We start from the raw sequence: 9,353 nt of genomic DNA, 5'->3' as shown, positions 1-9,353 counted from the left end.
TGCTACATTAAAACGGTATGTTTCTTTTTCAGAACTGGAAAAACACAAGCGTGACAGCATTCGAACCTGTAATCTTCAGACACGAAGTCCGACGCCTTATCCATTAGACCACACGGTCACTGACGATCAACATTTACATGTATACGACTCATCTCGAAACGCTCACACCCCTGAGGATTTGTGTTTTCGTTCTACACAGCCGCTGCCCCTTGCTCTTTCCCACCCATTCGTTACATTCAACCTCTGACGAGACCGACCAAATATAGACTGAGAAACAAGACCACACAATTTGTGCATTCGGAATCGAAGGCAGGCCGTCCCTCGCCGCATTTGCTACGATGGCCATTTGCTACTTCTGCAGAAGCGGCGGCGGCGACGACGACGACGACGACGACGACGACGACGACGAAGATCGCGAGAGACTCTGAGATACGTGAGAAATACATCTATAAAATGTAATTCAGACTGCCTCGTCCCACCTTATGCTGTACCGCTTTGGCAAATGCTTTATCTGCGCCATTCGCCATAATCACATCTGAGAGTAAATCTTAAAAAAACGCCTGTCGCTAATTGTTCGTCATCACAGGTACTGTTTGCTATACGGCCACGACGCGCAACTGATTTCCAAAATTCATCTTTCTCCTGTGAGGATGGAACTTACAACCCCTGGTTTATTAGACCAGTGCTCTACCACTGAGCTAAAGAGGCGCGGCCTAGCGGTACTCTTGGGTACTTCGTCCTTACGGTCGTCTGCACCATCAGACTTTAGCTGACAACACTTCATATTACCGGCTAATATTTGCAGCTATGGCGACAAATTACTGCTTGGCTACACATCTGACACGTAACCGATGTGCTCTCCAAACCACAACACTTGCATTTCAGAACATGTCTTTCACACATGTCTACAAAATCACCTTCACCTTCAAATACAGTTTCCTTGCGACTGACAGAGACGTAGGCAAAGTTTAAAGTTGCTATTTCCATTAAATCTCGTTAATCAGAAAAACGGTAATTTACACCTGCAGCGGAACAAAATTCCGTTCCGCCCAGCGTCTGGCACGAACCCACGACCCTGGGATTAAGAGTCTGACGCTCTACCGACTGAGATAGCCGGCTACCTCGGTGAATACTTGCCGGGTAGCACGTCACACAGTACTCGTTTGGGTTGGGTGGTCCCATACAGAATCTCTCCATGCTGCCTAATGTTTTCCTAACGTCACACTCGTCACGTACTTCACTTTTATGTCATAATCATTTCTGAGAGGCAAAGAAATTGCATGACAACAAGCAGAGCTAGTGGCGTCAAAATTAACACACATACTTTATGTGACTCAAAAGCCGAACGAGTTACTTTCCGACGTTGTTTTAGATGTGCAAGTGCCAGTCAAAACTCGCGGTGTCGGCACTCTGCCGACCATTTCGTTAGTTAACACCGGTCTTGCTGTGTGTGTTTCAAGCTCAAGAGCATCTCCAAGCAAAAAATCGTCAACAGCAACATTCAGACGGTTTCGTACTGCTCAATTGCTACATTAAAACGGTATGTTTCTTTTTCAGAACTGGAAAAACACAAGCGTGACAGCATTCGAACCTGTAATCTTCAGAGCCGAAGTCCGACGCCTTATCCATTAGGCCACACGTTCACTGACGACCAACATTTACATGTATACGACTCATCTCGAAACGCTCACACCCCTGAGGATTTGTGTTTTCGTTCTACACAGCCGCTGCCCCTTGCTCTTTCCCACCCATTCGTTACATTCAACCTCTGACGTGACCGACCAAATATAGACTGAGAAACAAGACCACACACTTTGTGCATTCGGAATCGAAGGCAGGGCGTCCCTCGCCGCATTTGCTACGATGGCCATTAGCTACTTCTGCAGAAGCGGCGGCGGCGACGACGACGACGACGACGACGACGACGACGACGACGACGAAGATCGCGAGAGACTCTGAGATACGTGAGAAATACATCTATAAAATGTAATTCAGACTGCCTCGTCCCACCTTATGCTGTACCGCTTTGGCAAATGCTTTATCTGCGCCATTCGCCTTAATCACATCTGAGAGTAAATCTTAAAAAAACGCCTGTCGCTAATTGTTCGTCATCACAGGTACTGTTTGCTATACGGCCACGACGCGCAACTGATTTCCAAAATTCATCTTTCTCCTGTGAGGATGGAACTTACAACCCCTGGTTTATTAGACCAGTGCTCTACCACTGAGCTAAAGAGGCGCGGCCTAGCGGTACTCTTGGGTACTTCGTCCTTACGGTCGTCTGCACCATCAGACTTTAGCTGACAACACTTCATATTACCGGCTAATATTTGCAGCTATGGCGACAAATTACTGCTTGGCTACACATCTGACACGTAACCGATGTGCTCTCCAAACCACAACACTTGCATTTCAGAACATGTCTTTCACACATGTCTACAAAATCACCTTCACCTTCAAATACAGTTTCCTTGCGACTGACAGAGACGTAGGCAAAGTTTAAAGTTGCTATTTCCATTAAATCTCGTTAATCAGAAAAACGGTAATTTACACCTGCAGCGGAACAAAATTCCGTTCCGCCCAGCGTCTGGCTCGAACCCACGACCCTGGGATTAAGAGTCTGACGCTCTACCGACTGACATAGCCGGCTACCTCGGTGAATACTTGCCGGGTAGCACGTCACACAGTACTCGTTTGGGTTGGGTGGTCCCATACAGAATCTCTCCATGCTGCCTAATGTTTTCCTAACGTCACACTCGTCACGTACTTCACTTTTATGTCATAATCATTTCTGAGAGGCAAAGAAATTGCATGACAACAAGCAGAGCTAGTGGCGTCAAAATTAACACACATACTTTATGTGACTCAAAAGCCGAACGAGTTACTTTCCGACGTTGTTTTAGATGTGCAAGTGCCAGTCAAAACTCGCGGTGTCGGCACTCTGCCGACCATTTCGTTAGTTAACACCGGTCTTGCTGTGTGTGTTTCAAGCTCAAGAGCATCTCCAAGCAAAAAATGGTCAACAGCAACATTCAGACGGTTTCGTACTGCTCAATTGCTACATTAAAACGGTATGTTTCTTTTTCAGAACTGGAAAAACACAAGCGTGACAGCATTCGAACCTGTAATCTTCAGAGCCGAAGTCCGACGCCTTATCCATTAGGCCACACGTTCACTGACGACCAACATTTACATGTATACGACTCATCTCGAAACGCTCACACCCCTGAGGATTTGTGTTTTCGTTCTACACAGCCGCTGCCCCTTGCTCTTTCCCACCCATTCGTTACATTCAACCTCTGACGTGACCGACCAAATATAGACTGAGAAACAAGACCACACACTTTGTGCATTCGGAATCGAAGGCAGGGCGTCCCTCGCCGCATTTGCTACGATGGCCATTTGCTACTTCTGCAGAAGCGGCGGCGGCGGCGGCGGCGACGACGACGACGACGACGACGACGACGACCGCGAGAGACTCTGAGATACGTGAGAAATACATCTATAAAATGTAATTCAGACTGCCTCGTCCCACCTTATGCTGTACCGCTTTGGCAAATGCTTTATCTGCGCCATTCGCCTTAATCACATCTGAGAGTAAATCTTAAAAAAACGCCTGTCGCTAATTGTTCGTCATCACAGGTACTGTTTGCTATACGGCCACGACGCGCAACTGATTTCCAAAATTCATCTTTCTCCTGTGAGGATGGAACTTAAAACCCCTGGTTTATTAGACCAGTGCTCTACCACTGAGCTAAAGAGGCGCGGCCTAGCGGTACTCTTGGGTACTTCGTCGTTACGGTCGTCTGCACCATCAGACTTTAGCTGACAACACTTCATATTACCGGCTAATATTTGCAGCTATGGCGACAAATTACTGCTTGGCTACACATCTGACACGTAACCGATGTGCTCTCCAAACCACAACACTTGCATTTCAGAACATGTCTTTCACACATGTCAACAAAATCACCTTCACCTTCAAATACAGTTTCCTTGCGACTGACAGAGACGTAGGCATAGTTTAAAGTTGCTATTTCCATTAAATCTCGTTAATCAGAAAAACGGTAATTTACACCTGCAGCGGAACAAAATTCCGTTCCGCCCAGCGTCTGGCTCGAACCCACGACCCTGGGATTAAGAGTCTGACGCTCTACCGACTGAGATAGCCGGCTACCTCGGTGAATACTTGCCGGGTAGCACGTCACACAGCACTCGTTTGGGTTGGGTGGTCCCATACAGAATCTCTCCATGCTGCCTAATGTTTTCCTAACGTCACACTCGTCACGTACTTCACTTTTATGTCATAATCATTTCTGAGAGGCAAAGAAATTGCATGACAACAAGCAGAGCTAGTGGCGTCAAAATTAACACACATACTTTATGTGACTCAAAAGCCGAACGAGTTACTTTCCGACGTTGTTTTAGATGTGCAAGTGCCAGTCAAAACTCGCGGTGTCGGCACTCTGCCGACCATTTCGTTAGTTAACACCGGTCTTGCTGTGTGTGTTTCAAGCTCAAGAGCATCTCCAAGCAAAAAATGGTCAACAGCAACATTCAGACGGTTTCGTACTGCTCAATTGCTACATTAAATCGGAATGTTTCTTTTTCAGAACTGGAAAAACACAAGCGTGACAGCATTCGAACCTGTAATCTTCAGATACGAAGTCCGACGCCTTATCCATTAGACCACACGGTCACTGACGATCAACATTTACATGTATACGACTCATCTCGAAACGCTCACACCCCTTAGGATTTGTGTTTTCGTTCTACACAGCCGCTGCCCCTTGCTCTTTCCCACCCATTCGTTACATTCAACCTCTGACGAGACCGACCAAATATAGACTGAGAAACAAGACCACACAATTTGTGCATTCGGAATCGAAGGCAGGCCGTCCCTCGCCGCATTTGCTACGATGGCCATTTGCTACTTCTGCAGAAGCGGCGGCGGCGGCGCCGACGACGACGACGACGACGACGACGACGACGACGAAGATCGCGAGAGACTCTGAGATACGTGAGAAATACATCTATAAAATGTAATTCAGACTGCCTCGTCCCACCTTATGCTGTACCGCTTTGGCAAATGCTTTATCTGCGCCATTCGCCTTAATCACATCTGAGAGTAAATCTTAAAAAAACGCCTGTCGCTAATTGTTCGTCATCACAGGTACTGTTTGCTATACGGCCACGACGCGCAACTGATTTCCAAAATTCATCTTTCTCCTGTGAGGATGGAACATACAACCCCTGGTTTATTAGACCAGTGCTCTACCACTGAGCTAAAGAGGCGCGGCCTAGCGGCACTCTTGGGTACTTCGTCCTTACGGTCGTCTGCACCATCAGACTTTAGCTGACAACACTTCATATTACCGGCTAATATTTGCAGCTATGGCGACAAATTACTGCTTGGCTACACATCTGACACGTAACCGATGTGCTCTCCAAACCACAACACTTGCATTTCAGAACATGTCTTTCACACATGTCTACAAAATCACCTTCACCTTCAAATACAGTTTCCTTGCGACTGACAGAGACGTAGGCAAAGTTTAAAGTTGCTATTTCCATTAAATCTCGTTAATCAGAAAAACGGTAATTTACACCTGCAGCGGAACAAAATTCCGTTCCGCCCAGCGTCTGGCTCGAACTCACGACCCTGGGATTAAGAGTCTGACGCTCTACCGACTGAGATAGCCGGCTACCTCGGTGAATACTTGCCGGGTAGCACGTCACACAGTACTCGTTTGGGTTGGGTGGTCCCATACAGAATCTCTCCATGCTGCCTAATGTTTTCCTAACGTCACACTCGTCACGTACTTCACTTTTATGTCATAATCATTTCTGAGAGGCAAAGAAATTGCATGACAACAAGCAGAGCTAGTGGCGTCAAAATTAACACACATACTTTATGTGACTCAAAAGCCGAACGAGTTACTTTCCGACGTTGTTTTAGATGTGCAAGTGCCAGTCAAAACTCGCGGTGTCGGCACTCTGCCGACCATTTCGTTAGTTAACACCGGTCTTGCTGTGTGTGTTTCAAGCTCAAGAGCATCTCCAAGCAAAAAATCGTCAACAGCAACATTCAGACGGTTTCGTACTGCTCAATTGCTACATTAAAACGGTATGTTTCTTTTTCAGAACTGGAAAAACACAAGCGTGACAGCATTCGAACCTGTAATCTTCAGAGCCGAAGTCCGACGCCTTATCCATTAGGCCACACGTTCACTGACGACCAACATTTACATGTATACGACTCATCTCGAAACGCTCACACCCCTGAGGAATTGTGTTTTCGTTCTACACAGCCGCTGCCCCTTGCTCTTTCCCACCCATTCGTTACATTCAACCTCTGACGTGACCGACCAAATATAGACTGAGAAACAAGACCACACACTTTGTGCATTCGGAATCGAAGGCAGGGCGTCCCTCGCCGCATTTGCTACGATGGCCATTAGCTACTTCTGCAGAAGCGGCGGCGGCGGCGACGACGACGACGACGACGACGACGACGACGACGACGACGACGAAGATCGCGAGAGACTCTGAGATACGTGAGAAATACATCTATAAAATGTAATTCAGACTGCCTCGTCCCACCTTATGCTGTACCGCTTTGGCAAATGCTTTATCTGCGCCATTCGCCTTAATCACATCTGAGAGTAAATCTTAAAAAAACGCCTGTCGCTAATTGTTCGTCATCACAGGTACTGTTTGCTATACGGCCACGACGCGCAACTGATTTCCAAAATTCATCTTTCTCCTGTGAGGATGGAACTTACAACCCCTGGTTTATTAGACCAGTGCTCTACCACTGAGCTAAAGAGGCGCGGCCTAGCGGTACTCTTGGGTACTTCGTCCTTACGGTCGTCTGCACCATCAGACTTTAGCTGACAACACTTCATATTACCGGCTAATATTTGCAGCTATGGCGACAAATTACTGCTTGGCTACACATCTGACACGTAACCGATGTGCTCTCCAAACCACAACACTTGCATTTCAGAACATGTCTTTCACACATGTCTACAAAATCACCTTCACCTTCAAATACAGTTTCCTTGCGACTGACAGAGACGTAGGCAAAGTTTAAAGTTGCTATTTCCATTAAATCTCGTTAATCAGAAAAACGGTAATTTACACCTGCAGCGGAACAAAATTCCGTTCCGCCCAGCGTCTGGCTCGAACCCACGACCCTGGGATTAAGAGTCTGACGCTCTACCGACTGATATAGCCGGCTACCTCGGTGAATACTTGCCGGGTAGCACGTCACACAGTACTCGTTTGGGTTGGGTGGTCCCATACAGAATCTCTCCATGCTGCCTAATGTTTTCCTAACGTCACACTCGTCACGTACTTCACTTTTATGTCATAATCATTTCTGAGAGGCAAAGAAATTGCATGACAACAAGCAGAGCTAGTGGCGTCAAAATTAACACACATACTTTATGTGACTCAAAAGCCGAACGAGTTACTTTCCGACGTTGTTTTAGATGTGCAAGTGCCAGTCAAAACTCGCGGTGTCGGCACTCTGCCGACCATTTCGTTAGTTAACACCGGTCTTGCTGTGTGTGTTTCAAGCTCAAGAGCATCTCCAAGCAAAAAATGGTCAACAGCAACATTCAGACGGTTTCGTACTGCTCAATTGCTACATTAAAACGGTATGTTTCTTTTTCAGAACTGGAAAAACACAAGCGTGACAGCATTCGAACCTGTAATCTTCAGAGCCGAAGTCCGACGCCTTATCCATTAGGCCACACGGTCACTGACGACCAACATTTACATGTATACGACTCATCTCGAAACGCTCACACCCCTGAGGATTTGTGTTTTCGTTCTACACAGCCGCTGCCCCTTGCTCTTTCCCACCCATTCGTTACATTCAACCTCTGACGTGACCGACCAAATATAGACTGAGAAACAAGACCACACACTTTGTGCATTCGGAATCGAAGGCAGGGCGTCCCTCGCCGCATTTGCTACGATGGCCATTTGCTACTTCTGCAGAAGCGGCGGCGGCGACGACGACGACGACGACGACGACGACGACGATCGCGAGAGGCTCTGAGATATGTGAGAAATACATCTATAAAATGTAATTCAGACTGCCTCGTCCCACCTTATGCTGTACCGCTTTGGCAAATGCTTTATCTGCGCCATTCGCCTTAATCACATCTGAGAGTAAATCTTAAAAAAACGCCTGTCGCTAATTGTTCGTCATCACAGGTACTGTTTGCTATACGGCCACGACGCACAACTGATTTCCAAAATTCATCTTTCTCCTGTGAGGATGGAACTTAAAACCCCTGGTTTATTAGACCAGTGCTCTACCACTGAGCTAAAGAGGCGCGGCCTAGCGGTACTCTTGGGTACTTCGTCGTTACGGTCGTCTGCACCATCAGACTTTAGCTGACAACACTTCATATTACCGGCTAATATTTGCAGCTATGGCGACAAATTACTGCTTGGCTACACATCTGACACGTAACCGATGTGCTCTCCAAACCACAACACTTGCATTTCAGAACATGTCTTTCACACATGTCTACAAAATCACCTTCACCTTCAAATACAGTTTCCTTGCGACTGACAGAGACGTAGGCATAGTTTAAAGTTGCTATTTCCATTAAATCTCGTTAATCAGAAAAACGGTAATTTACACCTGCAGCGGAACAAAATTCCGTTCCGCCCAGCGTCTGGCTCGAACCCACGACCCTGGGATTAAGAGTCTGACGCTCTACCGACTGAGATAGCCGGCTACCTCGGTGAATACTTGCCGGGTAGCACGTCACACAGCACTCGTTTGGGTTGGGTGGTCCCATACAGAATCTCTCCATGCTGCCTAATGTTTTCCTAACGTCACACTCGTCACGTACTTCACTTTTATGTCATAATCATTTCTGAGAGGCAAAGAAATTGCATGACAACAAGCAGAGCTAGTGGCGTCAAAATTAACACACATACTTTATGTGACTCAAAAGCCGAACGAGTTACTTTCCGACGTTGTTTTAGATGTGCAAGTGCCAGTCAAAACTCGCGGTGTCGGCACTCTGCCGACCATTTCGTTAGTTAACACCGGTCTTGCTGTGTGTGTTTCAAGCTCAAGAGCATCTCCAAGCAAAAAATGGTCAACAGCAACATTCAGACGGTTTCGTACTGCTCAATTGCTACATTAAAACGGAATGTTTCTTTTTCAGAACTGGAAAAACACAAGCGTGACAGCATTCGAACCTGTAATCTTCAGATACGAAGTCCGACGCCTTATCCATTAGACCACACGGTCACTGACGATCAACATTTACATGTATACGACTCATCTCGAAACGCTCACACCCCTGAGGATTTGTGTT

Source organism: Schistocerca gregaria, unplaced genomic scaffold (genome assembly GCF_023897955.1).
Source record: "Schistocerca gregaria isolate iqSchGreg1 unplaced genomic scaffold, iqSchGreg1.2 ptg000361l, whole genome shotgun sequence".
Taxonomy (NCBI): Eukaryota; Metazoa; Arthropoda; class Insecta; order Orthoptera; family Acrididae; genus Schistocerca; species Schistocerca gregaria.
This window is presented reverse-complemented; position numbering follows the sequence as displayed.